Here is a 27,450-nt window from a genome sequence, read left to right as displayed (position 1 = left end):
TCTAGGTGTGGATCTCTTATGATTTTGCACATTCGGCGTCCTGTAGGCTTCTAGGATTTGGGATTCTGTCTCAATCTTCAATTCTGGGAAGTTTTCTCGTATTATTTCACTGAATAGACTGTTTATTCCTTTGGAATGGAGCTCTGTGCCTTCCTGTATCCCAATGACTCTTAAATTTGGTCTTTTGATATTGTCCCATAATTCTTGGATGTTCTGCTCATGGTTTCTTAGCAGACTTGCTGAGCTGTCTATGTTCTTTTCCAGTTGAAATACTTTGTCTTCATTGTCTGATGTTCTCTCTTCTAAGTGATCTACTCTGCTGGTAGTATTCTCAATTGAGTTTTTAAGTTGGTTTATTGTTTCCTGCATTTCTAGAATTTCAATTTGTTTGTTTTTTATTACCTCTATCTCCCTGTGAAATTGATCTTTGACTTCCTGGATTTGTTTGTCAATGTGATCTTTCATTGTCTGATTTTGCTGTCTCATGTCTTCCTTGAGACTCCAGATCATCTGAAGCATATATATCCTGAACTCTTTATCTGATATTCCATCTGTTGCAGCTATTACCTCTTCTAAAGTTGAGTTGACCTGCATAGCTTGTGGTCCTTTCTTTCCTTGTCTTTTCATACTGCCCGCGTTTCTTTCTGCTTGGTGCAACTGTTGTGTTTTGAAATTTACCCCCTATTTATTTATGTTGCTCTTGTATACTTGAAAAGTCTCCCTTGCAGGTGCGGGCGGCGGCTGTGCCCCTACTCCAATTGGGGTGACCTGTCTATCACGCTGGCGGCTCTCTGGGCCTGTTCCGGGAGTGGAAGGCGGCTCTGCTCTGTCCCTATTCCAATTGGGGTGTCGTGACTACAATGCTGGCAGATCGCTGGGCCTCTTCCGGGCGTGGGCGGTGGGCTTGGCTGGCGGGATTCCACCTAATGGCAGTCCCTAACCTCCCTGCTTGCTAATTAATGGCTTCTCTGAGGCGCCACGCCTTCTGTAGCTGCGGGGCAGGCCGCGCGAATCAGTTGGCCTGGATCTCCGGGGTCCTGCTGCTGGCTGCTTTGATGTTACAAGCTGTTGGAGAGTGGTGGTGTATTCTTCAGCTTTCCCGGATGGTGGCCACTGACTGCCTGGATGGAGTGTCCGCTGTTTTGATGTTGCACTCTGAAGGAGAGTGGCGGTGTATCCTTCAGCTTTCCCGGATGGTGGCCGCTGACTGCCTCGGTGGAGTGTCCGCTGTGGGGGATGGGACTGTACCGCTTTCTTCCCCTTCTGAGAACCCAAGCTCGGCCCAAGGGTCCGTGTGGGCTTGGCTGGTGGGATTCCACCTAATGGCCTTCCCTAACCTCCCTGCTTGCCAATTAATGGCTTCACTGAGGCGCCACGCCTTCTGTAGCCGCAGGGCAGGCCACGCGAATCAGTTGGCCTGGCTCTCCGGGCCCTGCTGCAGGCTGCTGGGATCCCTGGCACTCTATCACTTTGATTTTTTCTGCTTGCCCCTCCCCCAGCGCTGGCTAGCCAGGTTTCCTTTTGGCTGCTACTGGGAGGAGGGGTTGGAGGTCAGGTGTCTCTGGTTTCCCCCTAGCCTGTATGGAGGCTCAGCTTGATACTCCCTCTCCCGGCAAGCCTAGGAGAGATTTTATGCGAATTCCCGCTGTCTGGGGGGTGAGCTGAATGACACCGACCTGTTTTGATGTCGCACTCTGAAGGAGAGTGGCGGTGTATCCTTCAGCTTTCCCGGATGGTGGCCGCTGACTGGCTTGGCGGAGTGTCCGCTGTTCCCCTTTCCCTTTCTGTTCCTTCCATTCCTCTGTAGCTTTCCCCATTGAACAATCACTTAATAAATCACTTGAACACATACTGCCATTTCAGGTTCCACTTTTAAGAAACTCAACCCAAGAATCATGTCTCCCCCTTAAGTCCACCTTTCCAAACTAGAGAGATGAAGTCGATGCTCTGTTTCTATGGTGTACCTGCTGTTATTCATGAAAGTATTTAATTCACCAATTTTTAGGGAGGTAAGGGGTAACCAGGGATTCAACTCAGGGGAACTCAACCACTGAGCCACATCCCCAGCCCTATTCTGCATTTTATTTAGAGACAAGGTCTCACTGAGTTGCTTAGCACCTTTCTTTTCCTGAAACTAGATTTGAACTTGCTTTTCTCCTGCCCCAGCCTCCTGAGATGTTGGCATTTCAGGTATGGGTCACCACACCCAGGACTAAATTCTTTTAATAAGCTAATTTCTGCAAACTTTAGTTCAGGTGATTATAACCCATTTTGGCTGATGACATAATTTAAAATTTTAATAGTACTATTTTATTTAAATGACAATTTAAGGAGTAGTGCATATGATACATAATTTAATTAACAAGAAATGACACAAGCAGTAGGTGATGCTGAACCAGTTCACACTCCTGGGACTCTACAGAGGCTATATTCCAATAAAAGCAAAAGCATCCTTATATAAGCATGATAATAAGTCAATTATGAGTAGGGGTGGAGGAGTACAAATGGTTAGGGCACTGTTGCAAATCTAAATCTCATCTCTCTTTCTCTCAGATTAAATTTCTCAATCTGGGAAAAAAATAAATAAAACTGACGATTTTACTAGGAGGAATTGAGCATTCAATATATAAAGTATTCCTTAAAATGTCTGTCTCAATAAATGTCTTCATAACGTTGTTAACTCAAAGACAGTTTAGGTCTGACACATCTCCAAAGAAATCAGTGAAAAGAACAATGAGAAAACTTCAGTATTCTCTTGGTCAGAGGGACATATGGCTGATATCTACAAGAGTATAAGAAGATATCAATCACACTCACCTTAACACTTTGCAGGGCATTTGAAACCTGGGAAATCACCAAGTCTTCTAGATACTTCAAATTTCTCATTCTTCTCTCCAAGCTTAACTACCGTCATCTCTTAGATCAGGTACTGAACACATCACACCTGGAATATTATGATATTTAAATCAATTTTAAATGTCACTATTCCTTTAACCTAAAGGGTTTCTGTCACTCTTCCAAGTTCATAGAACAAATTCCAGACTCCTTAGTCTGGTTTTCAAGGTTCTGGATGATCTCATGCTAAGCTGTTTGTCCACCTTCATCACTACTCTCCCTTGATACAAACCCCACATTTCAAGCCTCTGTCTCTTTACCTGTTCTGACCTTATCCCGATCTGCCCTTGCTCAAAGTGAGCAGAGTGTCCCGATTGTTACCCCTTGAACTCTTATCAGTCTTCCAGTGCCTAATGAAAATGTCATCTCTTCCACAAGCTTCTCCTGATCATCAAAACAGAAGAGACACTTACTCTTGCATATGCAATTTACTCTTACATTACGGCAATAGCAGTAATTTCAGTCTATGGTCATAGTTCTAAATATGACTTTATTGTACTTTATATTCTCAAGAATAAAATATATGTCTCTTGCACATTTTTACCCTTTAGAACATCTGTCACACTGTAGGAAGTATATAGGGAGGTGGATTAATATTTAGTAAATAATTGCATATATGTAATAATTTATATTGTATTTTTTACTAACTTTAATCATTATCCACATAAGCATAGAAATTTGAATTTTTCAAAAACTGGCCTTTTCTATTCTAGATTTGTAATCCAGTCTTGATGTATTAATTTGGTTACTGGGTACAGTTAAACATACAAAGTGTGTAATGAGTATTTTTCCAGTGTTTGTTAAGTGAATAAATAAGTAATCAGCTGTGAATTAAGGTGTATCTGCCTCCATGGATTCCTAAGAATCAAATATTATGCCATTCCTTTCCAAAGAAGTAACTAATTCTGTTTAGTTCAATTTTATACTTTAATGTGGAAATAAAGCTTTGCAACTGAAAAAGTTAATTAAAAATGGAGAACATTATAATCTTAAAATCCATTGACTAATAAAAGGGAGCTCTTTAAATGCATACTTATGGGAATATCAGACTTTCAAATGTCCTCATGGAAGTAAGAAAACATAGGTGTATAATAAGTTTTGGTTGAGTTCAAAGCCTACTCTTTTCTTGAAACATTTTGTTCTCCATAATAGACCCTCTGAGTCAATTTTATTGCTCAATACCAAATTTTAAATGTAACTAAGAACAGACAGTATCATGATGATCTCTACAGACCCCACTATGTTCTAAGCAGGCTACTCTCATTAGTGTGAGTGCACATGTTGATAAGCTCCAGGGGGCATTTATGTGATACTGAAAAACTCTTCATGACATGCCTTCAGTCAAGATCCTACTCAGGCATTTTGCATCTCTCTTTAGTGCTATTTCCTTTTTTTTTCCTTATAGCATTTATTCGCACTTGACCCTATGTTTTAGAAAGTGCACACAAGTCAGTATTCCAGACATCCCAGGGACTTGAAGAGCTGATCTAATGCCTGTGTTGCAAGATGAAAAACAGAAGAATTTTGTTGAACCTATAAAAAGGATGACATTTTTCCTGGCCCTGAGCTGTTCTGTTCAAAATTGAAGATTTTGCAGCTTGCAGCTCTTTGATTTGTGAGCTAGAGAGCATCATATCTTGGCCATTACTGAATCATAAAAGTTCTCTGCCTCTTCCCAGCTCATTTTTTTTAAAAGGATAAAAGAGAAACTCTTTATCTTACAAAATGCATTTTCTCTTTGTTTTCCTTCATTTGGTACATTGCAGGGATGGATTCTGTAAGGGTTCAGTGAAAACATATGTAAATGGTAATTTTAAAAGACCATTGAACTGATGCAAGGAAGGTTATTTGGGTGGTTAGATTGGAATAGGTGTCATGAGAATAGAGTATTTTGCAGCATCTTTTTTTTTTGCCAAATCACCTTGTAAAGGCCAGAACCTTGTACACATTATTTATTTTCATCATCTATAAAATAGTAATATAGAGCCACAGAGCACATCCGGGTCAGGGTCTGGCTTAACCACAAAGTATTGATTTGTTCAGAATGGAATGAGCTGAGCAATAAGGGAGGGACTTCATTAAAGTTTCCTCTTCATTTCCTGTACTTTGAACAAGAGCAAGACACAGAGAACATTTCTTAACATTTGAAGTAGTAATCTCCTGACTAACGTATGTTATCTTTTAACAAAACTTTCCTCCACGTTTTAATTATTCCTTTATTCAACAAACATCATGCTCAGTGAATTTTCAATGTCAGTCACTCTTCCAGCTGCTGGGAATCAATAATGCAGCCATCCCTCCTTTGTAAAGAGCTCCCAGCCTATTTATAGAAATATTATTATGTCAAAGCAATAAACGCTATTTAAAGGCTTACACTAGACCCCTCCCATATCTTGTATAAAAGATACAGATAAAAGGGACTACAGTATTTCAAATACAAAGAATATCAGAGTCTTCTACCCCCAAAAAATTAAGAAAAAATGAAAAGTATGTGTGTCAGGCAGTTAATTTTAAAAAATCATACTTTTGTGGATTTTGCAATTTTTATATATTTGTGGATTTTTCAAAATTTGTAATGTATGCTAGTTTATTTTCTCATTCTAAATAAAGATTCCGTGCATAGTTTTGTATTATTTTTCTTAAAGATGCCCCCCCACACACACACAACACACACACAGAACAGTAGATGCTTGATGCTCCATAAAACCTAGATTCAACTCTGATTTAGGCCATAAGTAAAAAATCTACACAAACAAAACACAGCATCTGGCATGAAAAGGGGTTTCATATATGGAAACTGTGATTATTACTGTAGTTCTTTACTAGTTTTCTTGTCAATCTCCCAGCCCTGGGAAAGTATTTTCTGCAGAATCATCATATCCATGACTGTCCTTATGGAAGCTAAGGATTGTTTTTGTACAAAACAAAATTAATTTTTTTTTCCTCAGGAGTGCTATATTAGAGTTAGTTTGCTGTTTAATATTTTCCAAAGTGTAGCAGTTTATATAAGAAGTAAGAATTCTTTAATCAAATAAGCCTAGAAACTCTGGAATCATTTATCAATTAAAAGCATAACTATACGCAAATAGAGAAATGAATAGTTCATATAAATTTTGACCAGTCCTTGCTCCTGTTGGAAGTGTCCATAAGAACAGTGGAGATGAATGGGCATAAAATGAACAGTCCTTCAGACTGGTGTGAAAAAAACTCAAGGGTGCTTTATGTCCTCTATAGAAAAAATGTTTTTAGTATCAATTTCTCTGTCTTTTGTTTTTCTCTCTTCTAAAGTTAGCTGGAGAAAGTGTTCAGGGTCTCTGAGTGCTTGGGAAGAAAAATATAGCCATCCTTTTCATTGGCTTCAAAAGGTCTAAATAGGGTGAACAGACCATTGCAGCTGAGTCAGAAGGAAGATAGCCATCTGTTACAAATTAGCAACCCAGGGTATCTTTGAAACTGAGCCAGCTAGAGATTGAGGACAAGCTTCAAGGAAGGACTTTTGACTTCAAGTTAATCACTTGGTGCTGGTTGATAAGGAAAAATGAAAGATCAGTGAGCAAGGCACTGACCTGCCTTAGAAGCATTTATTTCTTTAAAATGTCAGGTAGAAATGCCCAGCTGGGAAGATGTAAATATTTAGGTTAATGTGCATATGTCTTTTATAGGTTTAATAATTGTGTGAGAAATTTGGGGCCCAATGCATTTTGGAAGAACCTGTATAAATGAAGCAGCGAAGTTCGAGAGTGCTGTCATGAAGGAAGTTAGCTTCAGTGTGCAGCATCTACATTCAAATCCTGACTGAAGCTCTGTGACCTCAGACAAACTCCTGAACCTTCACAAGACTGAGTTCCTTGAACTGAAGAAATTAAGTTAATGATAACATCTACTTCTTTAAATTGCTATGATGATTCAATGAAATGATCTCTGTAAGGATATATTAGCCCAATACCCAACAGACAGAAAGGGCTCCATAAAAGTAAATGTCCCATTTAAATAAGAAGTCCTCTATTCCCAGTACCCATGTAGTTCATTGACCTTAACTTCAAAAGATTCTTGTGTTCTTATTAGTGAGGACAGCAGTTGACAGGAACTTAAGAACATTAACAGTTTTCTTATTGAATTTCAAGTGCTTTCCACTAAGAAAAAGAGTCCCTATACATAGAGACACTCAGTGGGCCCGCCAAAAACAATAGACTTTGTTTTGTTGCTGGGGTAGCAACTGACAAGTTTCCTAAAAATCAATCAGTTTCCACCATCTGCCATATATACCTAATTAGAATGAATGAATGAATGAATGAATGAATAAATAAATAAATAAATAAATAAATTTTGTAAAACATCAATCAGGTTCTAACTTTAAAACGCAATAATCAGGCAAACGGATCTATCTCATCTATCCTAAATCACAATGGAGGTTATAAATTGCCTGTTCCCTGGCCTGAAGTTTTTGTCTTTTCCCCACAGCTGCAGTAAGAAAAGGTGTTTTATGGGGACAGCAAAAACTGAACCGAAATAACAGAGGTCACTCTCAGCTAGAACCACATATAGGGAGCCATGGAGTCAGATACCAAGGTTAACAGCTTCACTGTGACAAGACGCATAAGATCACAGGATATTTCATTGGATGAAGAGAAACAATTTGGGGCTATCACTTAAGTTGGCAGAGCAAAGCAGCATTCCAGAACCCTGCTGTGTTACTCCTACCTCACCTCCCAAATGTTTTTTCCAAGTCTATTTTCTAGATAACTTGAGTTTTGTGGGGTTTGGGGTTTTCTGTGTTTGTTTTGGTTTTTGTTTTGCTCTCTGTGCTCAGATAATGATGTCTAACACAGTACAGGAAAGGAATGCTAAAATCATTCTTAACAGACCACCTGGATAAATAGAAACGATGTGCTGGATGGGGACTTCTGCCAAGGAACCCACCCAACCTAGAAGAAAGACTTCCCAATTTCAGTTTTTATGTTATTGATCAACAAATATACATATTTAAAAGATTATACCTACAAATCAAAATAACAGCATTCTTGTGAAGCATGTTACATAAGCATAAATGTTGTTTAATACTGATAAGTGATGTTCCATTTACAAGAAAATTCATATTTGGGATTGGTATAAATATCTTTCAGCCTTATCAGGCTCCAAGTCAATTCTCTGCTTGATAGAATGCACATATTTGAACTCTTGTCTGGAGCTTCCAAGACGCAGAAGCTTTTCATTGTTTATACACATTTTGATGAATCTCAAATGAAAGAATTCAGGTGGGAAATTATAAGAATTGGCATGAGATATTGAGTACTGCTATAGGAGAGCTTTGTTCCAAGTGCAGTTATCTCATTTAATTAGAAAATGTACTTATGTTGATTATTTTAACCAAAATATTTAATATAATATATATATATATATATATATATATATATATAGATATAGATATAGATATAGATATAGATATAGATATATCACAAAGAAGAAATAAAATCACCTTTGATATATTTATAAATTAAATTATAAAATAATTAATAAGCTTAATTAAAAATCTCAGATAAGCTGCCAAAAGTCAGGAGGTTGGGAACTATGGAAGGAAAACCAATCATACTCAGTATCTCTCCACTTTCATAGTAGGTTTCAGATTCACACTGTTTAGTTTTTCATTTTCATTTTCTTTTACTTTGGTAATTAGAAAAACTCAGAAATGCTTAAGAAAAAATACTTGAAATAAAAACAATGAAAAAAATATCCTCATGAACAGACTAGAAAATAAGGGTAAAACAAAGGAAATATAAAAGAAAAAATGAGAACACAAAAATAAAACTATTATAATAAATATGAAAGATGAAACATCATTTATATGAAAAGCCAGAGAGCTATAGACTGAAAAAAAATGCTATTTACAAAAAAAAAAACCCACAAGAAATAAAAAGCAATACAATGTATAATTTTTAAAATTTACAAAGATAAACCAAGATAAAATTATTTATTAAGAGGAAATGAAACTGGGCTTGGTGGGGCACAACTATAATCCCAGCAATTTAGAAGACTAAGGAAGGAGGATTACAAATTCAAAACCAGATTTAGCAATTTAGGGAGAACTTGTCTGAAAATAAAAAAGGTAGGGATTTAGCTCAGTATTCGAATGGCCCTGGATTCAATATTTAGTACCAAATAATAAATAGAAAAACAAAGGTTGTTATAGAAATAACAGAAGTAACTTAAGGTTAAAAATCTTAAATGACATTAAAGAGAATTATTTTAATTTTTAAGGATATTATTTATGATGATTAAATCATGATGATGATCTATATTCCAGTAGTTATATCCTTACAAATACACATATAACATGAAATATATAGTCTTTTAAAGTTAAAATACAAGATGAATTTCATGTTAACTTGTGATGCTTTCTAACTTTCTACAAAAACAAAACTGAACTTTCAAGTACCAAGAAACATTAATAAAAATTCATCATATTAGCCCTTAGGGAAAAAAATCAATGCATTCCCCCAAAAATAATCTATGAGGCTATATATTGTAACCAAAATGTATTGATATGTGAAATGAATAACATTTTTAATAAATAAGTCAGAATACAGTTTTGCAAAAAAAAAAAAAAAAAGAAAACCAGAAAGCCTAGATTTCTAAATTATCCTTTTGAGAACGAAGAAATAGAACTATAATTATAGGCCACTGAGACATATAAAAATGTATATTCCATAATCAAAATTTATGGATGTTGCCAAAATTATATTAAGACAAATTTAAGACCACAGACACATTTCATTTTTAAATGAAGAAAACTTAAATGCTTTACTCACAGGTGCCCTAAAATCGTATTTTACTCCCGTTTCCCTCAACTCATATATATGGAAACTGATTTTTATGTACATATATATGTATATGTTTATATTTATATACATGTGTATACACACGAACTTACACACATATGTTAAGTTTAATCAATTTTCATTATCCACAGTAGTCATGTTCAATAAAATCACTCTGAACAATGAATTAGCAAGTGCTGAACCATATCCCTAGGGGAAATATTGGGTTATGTCCTCACAAGTCTCTATCACAATGTTTTCTACAAACTGACTAATTCATAACCTTCTTTAATGTGTGCTTCTGTTTAAAGACACATTATTTAACATATATTGTTGATTTGTTAATATAGAACTTATTGATCATAACATTATAACTCACATCTGAAGGAAGTGATGTAACACATTTTCTCCTTAAGGCACATCACAGCCCTCTTATGCTTAGGAACTGTAGATCACACTTCAGTACTACATTTCAGATCAATTTTAAACAAAAAATTGCCACTAAAAAGCACACACAAAAGTGTGATATTACACTATAAAAAGGATAGTAGTTTATGATATGGTGGGCTCTCTGTGTCTGTGGATTCTGTGTCTATGAATTGAATCAACAGTGGCTTGAAGCTATTAAAAAAATGTGCCTGTACTGAATATGTTCAGACTTTTTTCTTGTCCTTATTTTTTAAGCAATGTAGTATGATGATTATTCACACAGCATTTACAATGTATTAAGTATTATAAGTAATCTAGAGAATATTTAAAAAGTTTGTGATAGGATATTCACAAGTCATGTGCAAATACTATACCAGTTAAGGTCAGCATCTTATACATCCATGGACTTTGTTATCCAAAGGTCCTGGAACCAATTCCCCAAGAGATACCAAAGGACAATGGCAAGAGAATTGAATCAAGAAAGCTGGTCATTATCAACTGGGAACATGTGCATTGGGTGACTCAAATTTTTCACTGATCTAGGCATGTTTATAAATGGCCATGAAAGCACCACAAATACTGATCTTAGGATTACAAATTAACTTTGGCTTATAAGCATACTTGTAAAAGCAAAATATAAAAGTAGTAAACATCAACTGCATTTGTGTATTATCTGGAGGAAAATTAAAAGTATTTGAAGTTGTATAATTCAATATAATTCCAAGTTTATAATAAAAGAGTATTGTTTGAAAGGTATATTGATTCTGGGTTTTTAATAGCAAATATTGTAAATGTAATTTCAGGAAAAGGTAATGTTTTAAGATTTCTTAATTGCAAAATCATTGAAAACTCCTTTCTGTTAAGTAAGGAGCATGCCAATATAATTGCTCATAGGTCTATGCCTACCACCTATTATGGACTAAATGTGTCTCCTCAAAATTCACACATTGGAATCTAATTCCCCGTATGGAGGTGAGGCCTTTAGAAGGTGGTCAGGTTATAAAGGTAGAGTTTTCATGAATGAGATTAGCAAACATAAAAGAAGACCAGGGAGTTTTCTTCCTCTCCATTCACCATGCGATGATACAAAGAAAAGATGGCACTCTGCAAACTGGAAGAGATCCTTCATCAGAAACCAACCATGCAGGTAGCCTCATTTCAGGATTTCAGCCCAAGAAATATTAAAAGTAAATTTCTGTTTCTCATAAGACCTAGTTTAAGGTACTTTATAGGGACATCAGCATCTCAGGACAATCAAAAAATAAAATTAAAGCTTCCTTGAAATTATAAAGTAAGTTAATGTGGTAATATAATTAGATTCATAGGAGTTAGTTAAGGTTTTAATACATGTACCCTTCAAACAAAGCTCTTTTATTATAAACTTGGAGTTATATTGAGTATACAACTTCAAATACTTGAATTTTCCTTCAGATAATACACAAATGCAGTTGATGTCTATTATTTATGAATTTTGCATTTGCAAATATGTTTATAAGCCAAAATTAATCTGTAATACTAAGATCAGCATTTGTGGCACTTTCAAGGTCATTTATGAACCTGTATAGAGCATTGAAAAACATATATAACTATTATGTAGGTTTTAAACCAAAATTTTCCAGAATTGTATGTCAAATAATCCATCAGAATCTACTTTATGGAGCTTTTTGAAACAAACAAAACAAGAGCAACAACAAAGAATAGCCAAATATTGGAAGGAACTCCTCTTTGAAATCAAAGCACAGTTCTGTAGTTAAAAGAGAAAACCCCATAAGAAGGAATAAGATTCAATGTAAGTAAATTCTCTTCCTAAACTATTCCCATTTCCAAGAGTCCTACCCTCAGTTACCATAGGGATAGGTCCCCTATCCCTTTTTCCCATCACCACCTCAATGATAAACATTTGATACAACTGTCTTTATGACTAAACTCTGTACCTAAATTAATTCTAATCAAGACAGAAAAAAATCCTTATCCTTACCAGTGTGGCGCTCAGAAATTGATCTGATGATTTTAAGTGTGATCACTAGGATGTCTGGGATGAGTTAATCAAGTCAATGCCTTTCTCTCATACATGCAGAAGATCCTTTGTTTTTATGTTTGGTTTTCTTTTTCAGTTACCACCTAGAACTATGGTGTCATTTTAAAGCTTCATATTTTGTCTGGATCTCAGACATCTGCCTTGCTCTGCAAATCTATCCACTCATACTGTAATATGTAATTCAGCTACTCCTCTGAGATCAAGTCAATCGGCTGCTTGAAAGTATCAAATATCCATCTCAAGGACCAATCAAAAACTGCATACAAAACCAGAGCTGATCTGGTACAAGTCTTTGAATAATAATTTGGTCTCCTTACTGCCTACCTTATTCAGGGACTAGGCCAACAGGTGGTTCTGTTCTTTATTTGCATGTCTGTTTTATGGTTATACCCTAAACTCTTTTTCTACTGTTTCAACATTGCAATCCAACTCTACCTCTCTTGCACAAATATTTTAAGCAATAGGTTATGGTCAGATGTCATTTTAGAAATAGAGACCAACTCTAGGAGAAAGTAAAACAGATCTGTGAAATACATTGTCTTCATAAACCTGTAGAGAGATTTAATTCCATCTATTCTAAATCAATGAAATAAGAGCAATTACAATTATCCTCCCACCTGAGGTACTTGAAGACTTTGCTAAGTGCTTTAAAATGACAATGAGGTCTACAACCCAGGAGTGTTTATTATGTTCAAAGGATCAATCTTATTATAAAGAAAATGTCAGGTCAATTTTAAAATCCGTTTTAACTAAAAGTCAAAGAATTACTTTATGATGAATGCAAAACTCATCTCTTTTTCTCACTTTCTAGGGTTTGCATCTTTCCTTTGATACTTACCTTATCCTTCTGGAAAAAAAAGAAAACATAAAATAGTTCCTCCAAATAACAAATAATTACATTTAGAAGAAGGAAGCATTGTCTTCAAATGTTATTATTTCAAGTTTCTCTGTAACTGAAACATATGAGTATATAACCACAATCAGTTAAAAAAAAGTCCTGATTTAATTCTAAAAAGTAATTTCATTTTGTTTAACTCATCTTTTTGGAGGACTTCTTTCTTAGTGCATTTTGAATTGTTATAATAGAATAACCCAGACGAGGAAATTTATAAAGTAAAGAAACTTATTTAGTGCATAGCTTTGGAGGCTGGGAAGTCCAAATGCAGGACATGAACATCTGGAGCCTTTGTGCTGTGTCATCCCACGGCAGAAGGTAGAGTGGGCAAGAAAGGAAGACAGGGACAAGCTTACTTTTGCTGTTAATGGACTCCTGTGATGATTCATTCACTCCACAATAATGACATAAATCCTCTCATGCAAGCAAATCCCCCTGTGCTGGTTGCCTTTTAAAGTTACCCCCAACTCCCCAAGAATCAACACTGCTTCATTGGAGATCAAGTTTCTGCATGAACTTGAGGCACATTCAAATTATCATTACCCCCATTTTCCTTTTCTTTTAAGCTTAAAGAAATTGTTTCAAATAAATATGAGATTACATATTAGGAAGATAATTCCAAATTTCAGATATACTTTATTTTTAGTATATGAATAGAATTTTCCAGTGCATACATTAAATTTAATTTAATAAAATTCTCTACTTGAACTTTATAGAATTTTCTCTATATTCAAGTATATTGATTGTTTTGTTTTGTTTAAAAAAGGCAAAGATCTAAGCTGTCATTTCAATGGCAAATACAATCTCTAGCATGGATGAATTTGTTTCCAAAGAATTTCTGTTTCTGTTTGACAATTCTAAGCATTAACAATGTTGGGATTTGTTACCCAGCAGAGTGCTACATAGAGAGCCTGATTTTTTTCAAGACCCAAACTAAAGTACAAAGAACATTAACCACTCATGAAAATGAGGGCTTTTAAAATAGTATAACTGTTGGCTGAAATACTTTGGGTAGAAGTGTTTGGGTAGAAAATAACATTTTTCCAAGATGCTGCGATATTTTGTGCTAATATTTCACACCTAAGGTGTTGTTTTCTTCATGCAGAGGCAGCAATCGGTTGGAAAATAGAGACAACACAAACTAACACACTTTTTTTATCTTAAGGCTTAAGTTAATTTGCTACATGGTGATTAATGCTTTAATCAAGATTCTAAGGTCTGAAAATTAATCATTTCATCAACTGAATATGGAATATATGCAGATGGAAAAATACTATAAATCAAAAGGTGGAAAGTGGAACATTTAGACATTCTAAAATTATTAATTTTTCAAAGAAACCTCTGTTCACTTTTCCTATGGAGTCTTTCCTGCTGAAACTTCAGCCCACTATTGAGTGGCTAGATTGCTCTGAATAAATTGTTAACTGCTCTCACCTTTTTTCTTTGTTACTTATAAAGTTTTACAAGACTTTATGCACTGATGTCTTCTCTTCTCAGAAGGAGCAGCAAAGTGGTTTTCAAAGGGTTGTGGACACAGGGAGGTCTTCTCATTGGGAACCAATAGTATAACCATATGCCATTGAGCAACAAAGAATAGAGTCCATTGCTGTCTTATGATCAAGTTCCACCAGGAGGGAGAAGAAGATAAGGAAGAGGGGAAGGAGGTAAGTGTTATATGTGTTCTAATCTCCCCTACATGAACAGAAAGCCCAGGGCAGGCAGATAAATTAAACAGGTTGAACTGAAAGTTAGAAGTAAAGGTGGAGCTTGAGACCAATACTATCAGAGCTTCTAGGAAAAACAAACAAAAAAAAACCCCAGCTCACAGAGCACTACCACACAGATACACTGAAGTAGGACAACTGCAACAAAGTAAAACCATTAGTGAAGCCCAAGCTTAGTTTTCCAGAAATTCTTGCCTCCTTGGTCATGTTGAAGCCATCTACTGTTTACAGGTGCTCTGGAAAAGGACACAGTTACCCAAGGCAGCTGATATTGCTGTCCTGTGAAAGTATCCCTAGAGAATTGCTGAAATGTGCCAGCACATTGAGGACCTTTAGCCAAAGATTTCATTTAGACAACTTCAGTCTGAGTGACAGACAGCATCAGCAAGACAAAGATGGACTCCCATTCAAAGGATGACCACAACTCTGCTGATAAATAACAGCTCTGCATAGAAAAGCTCGATTGAATTATTAAGTATCACAAGGCACAAGGTTCCAAATGATACAGTATGCAAAACACTCATTAGTGGGTCCCAAGCCCTCTGCTTTCCAACTCCTCCTGGGCACATAATGTCCCTAACCTGACCCCACTTGTAGGCCTCCAGAAGCCCTGGGGATGAGAGGGAAGATACAAGATGCACATTTTCCTGGGAGAGACTTGGGTTTCTAAACAAATTATCTAAATATCACAATTAAACTGTCCTAAACAGAAATAAATTTATTTCCTCTCACATAATTCCCATCTTTCAGGAATACAAAAGCTTTACTAAAAAGGGCAGATCAGTTATAAGAAAATAGACTATTTTGCATTTCTAAATGTTAATATCCAAAATTAAGATGTCTCCATTGTACTTTTACAGTGTGTTTTTTTCAGTGAAAGAAGCTAAATTAACAAATGAAAGATGTGAAGCATCAAGCACAGTGTCTGTGATTAAAAGTCCTTCTTCAATTGATGTGGGTTCGTCATTATCAGATGATTAAGGCAGGCTCTCAGACCTGCTTACTGACACCTGCTTATTCTTTGTAAAGAGCTGTCTCCTACCCAGAAGTTACTGGTGGAAATATGACTGTCCATGTGCAAGGGACTGCCACAGAAAGTAATTGTAAGCATAACCATAATGAAATGGTCTGGCTATTAAATGGATTTTTACATGATATTTTTAACATTTTTTAATTAAATTTATGTTGGACTCTTAGGGTGATATAATTGGGCATATAGAAGCTCTCATTTGGAAATCCCCAGGACCAGAAAGATAAACCTGAGCAAACATCACCCTTAGTAATTAAATATGTTACTATTATTGATAATTCAAAAAATGCTTGGTATATATCCCAGACAACTGTAATTTTTGTGAGACTGATACAACAGCATTCATGTTCAGCAACTCAGCTGTACCAGTCCTAGGAGGCAGGCACAGCCCATCAGTGTCCTCTATGGTGAATTGTTTTTTGTATGGTAATATAAGGAGTAAAATTAAATATAACAGAGGTTTTGTATCCATGGTTTCTTTTGGACAACTGAATAACTGTTGCTTGATTTTGTGGCTTAAAGTATACTTTTGAGAGGAGCAATTTCAAAGTTTGAAGGATTTAGATTGTAAAAATGATTGCTTCTTCCTGCAATCCACTTCTAACAGCACTCAAAAGTCTGCATGCAACAGCCATTGTGGCCCCGCAGAAACAGGGAACTTCCTTTAAGTAGATTATAAGTACTTGTCATAATTAAATTATTCTGAAATGAAGAACCATGCTATCTTACCTCTATTTTGTGGAGCATAGTGACCACATGAATAATGCCTGGTGGCCACAAATATAGCATGCAAAACTTCCCTCTCCACATTTAAAGTACAACAAATATGCTGACAGTCCTATGATTAATAATTTGAATTTTCAAATTCTTGAGCCCATGGGACGAACTGCCCTAGGGACAAGCATTTAATTTCTGAAAAGTTGCAATACAATTAATATGACATATATTTTGTAGGAGACCAATTGCTTGTCCAGTATAAATTCCCCTTGTCTTCATCTTTTCCAAAAAAGTGCTGATTAGTTTAAGCCAATCCGTGTGTGGCATTTCCCTGGTCTAGTATAAGATGCCAAATTTATATAGGCCCAGTCAAACTGAAGAAATGAATTTTTGTTTCATGCTTGTAAGAGGTAACTGGTTAGAAATACAAATTTTCAGGTCCTACTTTAGACCTCCAGTGTTACTTAGTTTTATGTGTCAACTTGCAAAGTTCTGGGTGCCCAGATATTTGACCAAATACCAATCTAGATATTGCTATGAAGGCATTGTTAAGATTAAAATTTATAAAATGGATTATCCTCCATAATGTGGTGCAATTCATTCAATCAGCTGATGGTCTTTAAAGAAAAACTCTGATATTACTCAACGGAGAAAAAAAAATTCTGACACAATTCCTTCAAACTTCAGCTGCAATATCAGCTCTTGCCTGGTCTCCAACCTGCCCTATACACTTCAGACTTGCCAGCTCCCAGAAATCATGTGAGCAATTTCCTTAAAATAAATCTCTTTTTATCTATAGATAGTATATAAGATACAACATAGGTATACAAAGACATGTACACACATAGGCATGTACACACATATGCAATACTGGTTTTATTTCTCTGGAGAAATTTGACTAATTACTCACTAAATTAGAAACTAGTGGAACCCAAAAGTGTGTGTTTTAACAAGCTTTCCAGGAAATTCTGACATGCCTACAGTTTCCACTGAACATCATGTTTATTTGCATCTCATTGACATTTTAATAGAAGTTTGAAATTATACCTTGGTGGATGTGCAGTCAATCAATTTAGCTAAGGTTATGCTGTGTTTCAGAGAATTCCCTGCATAATTCGAGGTTAGTGTTGGTCATGAAGAAAATTTCATGTGATTTGGAAAGTGGAAGTGGAAGGAGAGCATCCTGCCTCACATATCTGAAGTTTGGAAGTGGCACAAGGCTTTGTTGCAGCTCACCTGTTGTGTGGCTTATCTACTGGATCACCTGATGGATCCGCAGCAGCCTGGCCCAGAAAGAGTCATTCCTGGATACTCTTTCTGGTTTTCTAACCTCTGGACCATGAAGAAGGTTTCCAGCTTTTCCACCATTGAAATTAGAGGGATGGAGGTATTAAGAAACTGATGCAGAAAATACAATAGTGGGGGGCGGGTAGCGGATTAGTTCATTTGATTTGAGGAAGGGGAAGGAAGGGAGGATGGGATTAGGAAAGACAATAAAATGAATCAGATATAACTTTCCTATGTTCATATATGAATACACAACCAATGAAGCTCCACATCATGTATAACCACAAGAATGGGAAGTTGCAGTACATGTATGAATAATATGTAAAAATGCACTCTACTGTCATATGTATATCAAAGAATAAGAGAGAGAGAGAGAGAGAGAGAGAGAGAGAGAGAGAGAAACTAAAGCCACTTCCAAACTGTACCCAGGGCTTCCTGCTCATCCTGGTAGGTTCCAGTTTGTCCTTGTTTCTTCCATGTCACATCCTTCTTTCTTTTACATCTGAACACATAACAGTTTCACAAAAACTGTTCAGTCAGCTCCCACAGTTATATATTGTCAAATTCCTATAAAGTCACTTATTGTACCAAATTATTCTGTTTATAAACAGAATCAGTAGCCATGGTTTCATCAACTATCAAGTCTGAAAGAAAAAGAACATTTACTCTTTTTACTTGTAATGAATTCAGTCATACATCATTCTGGCTAATGAAGTATATGAACTCCCCTTGAATTTTATTCCATATAACAACTTTTTTTGTTTTCTTTTTTTAATTTTTTTTATTTATTTTTTATTGGTTGTTCAAAACATTACAAAGCTCATGACATATCATCTTTCATACATTTGATTCAAGTGGGTTATGAACTCCCATTTTTACCCTAAATACAAGTTGCGGAATCACATTGGTTACACATCCACATTTTTACATAATGCCATAACAACTTTTGCCTTTCTTCAAGTCTCTTTTCTGCCCATTTCCTTTTATATTCAGATTTTTTCTTTTATCTCTTTACTTCTTTTTGTTCTTGTGATTTTAGCTATTGTTCTTTATCCTACTATTTTCAGAGACTGTGAATAATTCTTTCCCTCCACTGTGCTATTACCTGTAAGATACAGAATTTCTAGTTACTGGGTCCCTTCTGAGCATTCTTTTATAAATGACATTGATTTATTTTCCAAATTTTCTTCTATTCTTATCATCTGATCTTTATTTAGTTTTATTGCCTTTCTTCTCATATAACCTACACTTCTATTTTTGTTAGAACATGTTGGTGAGATCACAGAGAAGACCCTAAATACAAAGGAATTTAAACATCAATGATTTTAGAATTTGTTTACATCCATTTCAATAGCCAATTTAAATAACCTTGATTTTTAAAGTTGGTAGAACTTTTGCAATTCACTTAAAATAGATATATTTTAACTTTTTATTTCTAATGCATCCTCTAATTCATAATCTAAGATTATTAGTGAATGCCTTACAATGTCTTTAATAGTATATTCAATGTTTCCTCTAAAACTAGAAATAACTGTAGTTAAAAATAAAGTCTTACCTGTTTAACATGAGTAAATCTACTGTGGCAAAATTCATTAGTAATATTAAGTCATGTCAGGTATGTCTAAATTACCTTTCTGAAATTACCTTTCCATCAATTTCATCATTTATCTGGTTATTGATAGTATTGGCAGAAGATCTGTTGTTATATTCTGTTCTAAAATATTACTAATCTATAAATTATAATATAATGTAGTATGGCAAAGTAAAGTATTATTAATATAGTATCAGGCTATGATACACTATACTAAAAAATCAAAATCAGAAATTTTGCCACATGACCAAAACCATTCATTTCAACATTAAACTACTTACACATGGACCATTCATTTTTAACATTTAGCATAACCAAGTTGGATCATCTGTTTTAATAAGTCATAACACAATTATAACTTTAATTTTAGATATCATAACAGAGTAAATAAAGAAAGTAGATTTAAGAAAAATGTATTCTAACTAAATGATAAAAAAGTAGAAATGCAATTATGTTGGTGACCTACTCAATATACTTATGAAAATAGTAGAATTAACCATTAAAATGGTCAAATAGCATTGGTACATTTTCTGTTCAGCACTGCTTTACAGATATGTCAGAGTTTTGAATTTCATAATAAGTACATGATTGATCAAAAGCCATCAGTGTGAATTGCCTTATAAATAATTTGCTAAAATCTAGAGAGCCATAAAATCTTTAGCTGCAATTGTCATTTTCACAATTAACGCATATCTCACGCTGACATACAAACACACACATGACACACACATCCTCTAATACTCCCAATCTTAAATGCACTGCTAGAAAAAAATGATCATGGTCCACTGTCTTCCTAATGTGTTTTTGTATGATATTTGCACATGTTTTATTAAGAATTTTTGTAGCTCTGTCCATCAGGTATATGACGTTTTCTTTCCTTGAATTGTCTTTGGTTGTGGAAGCAGGGTGATACTTTTATAGAATAAACTTGAAAGGATTCTTTCCTTTTCTATTTCAAACGATAATTTGAGGTGGATTGGCATTACTTCTTTCAAGCTCTGGTAGAACTCAACTGAGAGTATGTCCAGTCCTGGGCTTTTCTATATTAGAAGACTTTTAATAACTGCTTCTATTTCATTGTTTGATATTGGTCTGTTTAAGTTTTCTATATCTTATGATTCAATTTGTGTAGGCTGCATGTCTCTAGAAATTTGTCAATATCTTCAAGATTTTCTAGCTTAATTGATTCTAAATTTTCAAAGTAGTTTTTAATGATTCTCTGGATTTCAGAAGTATCAATTGTGATATTTGCTCCTTTTCATAGCTAATTTTGTTGATTTGGGTCTTGTCTCTTTCTTTTTTCTTTTTTAATTTTTATTTTTTCAGGGAACCATCTCTGCTTCATTGATCCTTGTATTTATTTTTCTTTTTTACTCTCTATTTAATTTACTTGAACTGTAATCTTAATTATTTCCTATCTTGTACTGATTTGGGTATTTGTTTTTTTCTTCTTATTTTAGGGCCTTGAGGTATAGTGTTAGATATTTATTTGGTTTCTTTTTATTTTTTTAATGTAGTATTTCAATGGTATAAACTTGCATCTTAGAACTGAATTCCTGTTGTCCACAGATTTTGATATGTTGAATCTCTATTCTTATTTGTTTCTAAGTATTTTTAAAACATTCTCCCCTGATTTATTTTGTGATACATTCTTCATTTAAATTATTTATTTAATACCCAGATTCTAGTATGGTTTCTGCATTTTAAATTTCTAATTCTTTTCTATTATGATCCAGCAAGAAGCAAGGAATTAGCTCTATTTTTTTTTGGATTTTCTAAGATTCATTTCTTGACCTACATTGTCTATATTAGAGAAAATTCCAAGTGCCACTGAGAAGAAAATGAATTTGGTTTTAGATGGATGAAATATTCTATAAATGTCTTTTAGCTTCATTTTATTAGTAGTATATATTAGTTCTGAATATTGTTTTAGATGAGTAACTTGCACATCCATTGATTTTTTTATGCAAAGGTCCTGAACCAATTCCCCCACAAATATCAAAGGACAATGGTAAGAGAATTAAAACAAGAAGGCAGGTCATCATCAGCTGGGTACATGCACATCAGGTGACTCAAATCTTTCAATGCTCTGGGCAGGTTTGTAAATGACCATGAAAGTGCCACAAATACTGATTTTAGGATTAGAAGTAAATCTCGGCTTATAAACTTATTTGCAAATACAGAATCCACAAATAAGAAGCATTAACTGTATTTGTGTATTATCTGGAGGAAAATACAAGCATTTGAAGTTGTATACTCAATATAATTCCAACCTTATAATAAAAGAGCTTTTCACTCTGTCATTTGATTTATTTAGGACCAAGATTAATATCTTGCAGGATCCTGATTTGTAGGTTCAGATGAATGAATTATAGATTTTGATTACTTTACGTTTATCTGCAAAAGTCCATCCATCTTATTTAATAAATAAATCTTTTTTATTACATTGTACAGAGTCGTAAAGAAATGGAGACATGGAGAACACCATCTTTAAATCTCCAGGCAAACAGAGGAAGGAGATGGTGCCTCAAGGTCTTGGAATGTCATTATGCAGCACTGGATAATCCCAAGGAAATGTGCTTTTCAATAAATACAAATAACTATGGATAAGAAAAGGCTTATGTAGACTAATTAGTTAAACAAACAATAGTTCCATAGTGTTGCAATTGAAAATTTTAATTACAAGGAGAGGAAAATATTTTTCTTTTATATGTAGCCTGTAATTCACTAATTTATCTAAAAATAAGTAAACTTCCTGAGCCCTCTTCCATGTCTATATATCTACTTAGGAGTCAGAACTGTGCTGTGAATTAAAAGAATTTAGAGAAATAGTGGAAATAATTACATTATATACAAGCATTAAAATAAGGCTTCCCCTGTTGTCTTAGAATTGTAACTCAGCCACCAAATCTGAGGATATCTTCAATTTTTAAGTGAAGCACTGGACACCTACTAAGGGTTGATCAATCTACTCCAACAACTTGACTTCTTCCTCATTCAAAATAAAGATAGAGGTTCACTGAGAGGATTTTCTTGACAAGATTGGTAGCTTTAAAACTAGTTTTTTTTTCTATTACTTCCCCAAGTGAGGAAGATAGAACACAGAGTTTCCTAAAGAAGCCAGATAGAATCTTATGCCTAGCAGGTTATTTGTAGAGAAATTTTTCAACCTATTATTTGCTACCATGAAAGCACAGTGAACGAATGCTTCTGGAAAAAAAAAATCTTTAAATATATCCTCTGGAACTGTACAGCAAAAACTGGTGCTGAAGCTTTCCTGTCTCCTGGAGAAGTCACTAGCAAAAGGCAGTCTGAAATGACCTGCACTGGCATGATGAGGAGCTAGAAAGACCAGGAGCAGAGGAACAACGAATTCTCAAGGGTTTCCCCATGGACCAAAGCAACCAGACTCTGGAGGGTATGGAAAATATTCCCCTGAAGAAAGCAACCTGGTGGATGTGGTGATCCTAGAGTTGTACCTTCAAAATGAAGGAGCTGAAGGATAAATGAAAGAGACTAATTCTCAACAGAACATCCTATGTTTAACAGGAAATGGAGTGGGAGCATTTCACCTAAGAACCCAATATGGCACACAGGTCTCAGCATTTCATTTCTGCTACAGGAGGGGCAAGTAGGTGACCTTACCATAATGCCAGTCAAATATCTTCCTCTAGCTATTTCTTCCCTTGTCCTCTGATGCTGAACAGGCTAGAATTCACCCAGGAATGGTAAATGATAGAGAACACAGAGATAAATGACAACAGCAAAATAATATCCCATCAGGGCTGCCTATCCACACCCCAGGTCTGCTGTGTGGGAGAGAGGAAGGAGGAGATGTGAGGGCATCTGGCATGGAAGTTTGATTAAGTCAACCCTGGTGCTCTGGAATCAGACTGAAAGATGGAAGTAATCAGACAAGCTGTGGGGAATGCCTGAAATGCCACCAATTAGATGGAAGAATCACTGCACCTGGGGCAAAAAACGAACAAGGAAGCATTCTGATCCAAGTTCTATTTGTGTATCAATTACACTTAAGTATAACAGAAGTTCAACATTGCTCAAGAAGATGATATTTCAAAGAAAACAATTGACCCTTCATCTTTTAGAGGTATCTAGAAATACTCAAACACTACTTTAACACTTTTCCTTTAAGTGACAGGTACATGAAAACACACATAGACACTCATAATTTTTTCAAGGAATATGAAATTGGGAAGATTCCAAACTCTCCAAATTATGTACATTAATTGTATGCTGTTTTGGGTTTGTTTCATGCACCAATAAGTAGAACTTGGGGGAAAACTGTGTGGGAAAATAGTACATTGAACATGAAAATTAGTTTCTCCATATTTTTTCTCACTTTGCAAACATTTGTCTCCACTGTCTATGCTTCTGAGGTGAATGTTGAAGAAATCATTATTCATACTTTCTGTTTGTTACTGTGCTTCTCAATCAGCTCTAATATTCCTTAGAAGACAGAGAATTGCATTGACCTGGAAAAGGAAGGGGAAGAAGTACATGTGAGGAATTTATTATAGATCTTATATCTTCTTGACTAAATATATATATATATATATATATATATATATATATATATATATATTGAAATGTTGTAATTACAGGTTTCTATAGAAAAAATGTGAACATTGTGGAATATAAATCAGTTGGCTGATGAAACAATTCTTAATGTGTGCATTAAAAACAAAAACAGTTCTTAATGTGTGCACATACTATACAGTTACAGAAAAGACACTACTCCTTATCTTAATTGGATAAGTTTAAAAAAAGGTATAGTGTCGATAAGTAAATAGCTGCTGCCAACACACACACACACACACACACACACACACACACACATACACACACACGAGGGGATTTTTCCTTAAACTGGGTCTTGAAAGATTAGTAGAGTCATTTAGACAAGTAGGAAGCAGGGAGATTAGTGAGTGTGGTGGAGCTATTTTGAAATGAATTGAAGAGCATTTTTAAAACCAGATACTCTGGAAGGAATAGAAAATGGCAGTAGTTCACCCAATTTTACAGAAAGATTGGGTGCATTCAAAGTAGGAACAGCAAATGTAAGAGCAGAGAAAGATCAAGAAGCATGCCTTTTAAAACTCTCAGGGCATGTTTTGAAACAACAAGAAAGTGAGAAGAGCACAGAGAGCCCTATACTTCAACCAGAAAAACTCTACCTTCATGTTACATACATGCCACATTAGGTACTAGTGGAAGTGTTCTGCAACTTAAAAAATAATCAGGATCCATCTGTGTATCTCAAAAAATAAGAGAAGTCACATAGGTGGACAAAAAATGATGCTAATAGAAAAGGCACTTTAAAAAAAATAAGAATTGCTATATCACAGTCCATGAAGGACTTAGTAATGTCATGAATCTTTCATGAGACTCTTCCTCCTTGACATTTTCTGCTTCCTATTTTTCTCTTATCAAATATTCTTCTTGATATTTTATTTCTTTGACAACTCTTCTGCAGCCCACACCCTAAATATTAGCTCATAAATTCATTTTTTTTACTAAAAATCTGATTTCCAAAAGATGAAAAAAAAACAATCAGAACCTTCCTGTGTATAGGAATTCCTGCTCTATTGAAAGGGACAAATATTGGCCTGATAACTCACCATACATTATGCCAAGGGTGCTCTCAGTTGCATGAACAGCCTTATTGTTACCAAGAGAATGAAACAACTAACTTAAATGAAAGATCATGGTCTCTTTATTAAGTGAGACTTGTATTCAGATCCCAACTCTGCTGTTTCCTAACTATAAGCCTCTGCACCTCTTCTTTCTTTCTTTCTCAGTATCATCTATGTGTTGGTCTTCTCTCTTGTATAATAATAATGGAAGCACCTGCTTTGTTGCACTACAATGAGGACTGAGTTTATGTATGTAAAGAGCTTGGCAGTGCTTGCCACAGATAAACACTGGATACATAACAGTGTTGGTGATGTTGAAGATGAAAAATAATGGGGATAAAAATGGATGAATCAAGGGAAATTTCACAGAGGAGAGACTGCTCTGTCACAAGGTTCTCTCCTCTGACTACTTCAGGTTACCCTAGCCAAGCTCACTTTGATAAATGATATCCCCTACTGCCATGACTTAAAATCTCAATGAAGCTACTTTCTCCTAAAGTGAAAAAATGAGATGAAATATTTCTTTTGAGTTTCCTTTCTACCATACTTCTCTATCGTGTATCCTATAACAACAACAAACTCAAACTCTTTAAATGTGATATCAGAACATTTCTCTATTCCCACATTGTTTCTCTATTCCCACATTGTTTCTCTCTTCCTGTGTTCTCTTGGGTAATGCAGAAATTCCAGAGCCATGTTGGACTCATCTCCCTTAGCTCCTCTGTTTTCTTCATTTAAAGCACCAACAAAGTCCATTGATTCTGTGTCAAATTTGTCTTCCAAATCCTGTTCTACCTCTCCAAATTCATTCATTATCATTGCCTGAACTTCTGGCATAGCATCCCAGCTGTTTTCAACATTCAGAATTTTCTTTCCTGAGCAAATGACCAATTATATTTATTCATTCATTCCACAGACTAATGGGTAGAGATGTCAGGAATTCCTCCACGTGTTAGAAAATCAATAATGTATATATCCAACCTACTGAAGCATTTCTTTGTATTATCACAGTATAATTTTTGCAAACCTAATCACGTCAATTCTGATAAAAGTTCAATCAGTTCTGTATTGCAAAGAATGACTTAGCAGGTTTTAAAAGACCTCACATTATGGAGCCAGTTTATTTAAAGAAACTTTTTCTCTAAACCTTTGCATTTCCTGCTAATGAAACTATTCTCCATTCTCCAAGTAGTCCATTTTCTTCCTGACCTCTGCACATGGCAGTTTGCATTTCTGCTTTTGCCTCTATCCCTGTCTAAGGAAGGGTCTGACTTTAAATGACCAGCTTAATATCTTCTTCCTGAAAATAAAATCACATCTTCCTCCTGCTTTAGTTCTATCACCAATCTTCAAGCCCTCCGGATTTTATTTTCTGATCATTTAGCTTAAGATATTCTGACTGCTATCAATGGAAAATAATCATTTACTTCTTCCTAAACAACTTACCACTTTTGATCTTGCTTAAACCTTTCCCTATTGATGTTCAAATATTATGAAATATTGCTATTCAAAAATTGATCTATATTTGGGGAAATTATTAGACATACAGAGAATTTTATCCGTTTTCAAAATATCATTTCTGAAGGAAAAAATAATTTTATTAGTTAAAAAATGCTTAAAAAATACTTATTGGTTGCTCAAAACATTACAATGATCTTGACATCATATTTCATACATTTGATTCAAGTGGGGTAATAATTCTTATTTTTACCACGTGTACAGATTGCAGGATCACATTGGTTATACATCCACGTTTATACATACTGCCATACTAGTGTCTGTTGTATTCTGCAGTTTTTCCTAATCCCTTCCTATCCCCTCTCCCCTCCCCTCCCATCCCATCATCTCTCTCTACCCCATCTACTGTAATTCATTTCTCTATTTTCCCCCTTTTCCCTCACATCCTCTTATATGTAATTTTGTATAACAATGAGGGTCTCCTTCCATCTTCCATGCAATTCCCCTAAAAAAAAAAAATATGACCTATGGCAAGGAATTCCCTATGGTTGTATACAGACAGACAATGAGGGCTCTAATGAGCTAACATTAAAAGTTTCATTTCCATTAAAAAATACTTAAATCTTAATTATAGCATTAGTATTAAATATTCAATGATTAATTATTTACCTGATTGTATGACTGATCAACTCTATTTCTAAATATAGTCACCTAATTTCTTCAAATGAAGGAAATTTATTGAATGAAATTAAATTTCTCCCTATGTAGAAATCATATATATATATATATATATATATATATATATATATATACTAATATCAGATTCATTTGTTCCTTCAACAAATATTCTTTGCATGGTTACCCCTGTACTAAGCACATTGCACAATAGTAGTATAGAGATCAAAATATAAAGGTTT

Source organism: Urocitellus parryii, unplaced genomic scaffold, assembly GCF_045843805.1.
Source record: "Urocitellus parryii isolate mUroPar1 unplaced genomic scaffold, mUroPar1.hap1 Scaffold_62, whole genome shotgun sequence".
Classification (NCBI taxonomy): Eukaryota; Metazoa; Chordata; class Mammalia; order Rodentia; family Sciuridae; genus Urocitellus; species Urocitellus parryii.
This window is presented reverse-complemented; position numbering follows the sequence as displayed.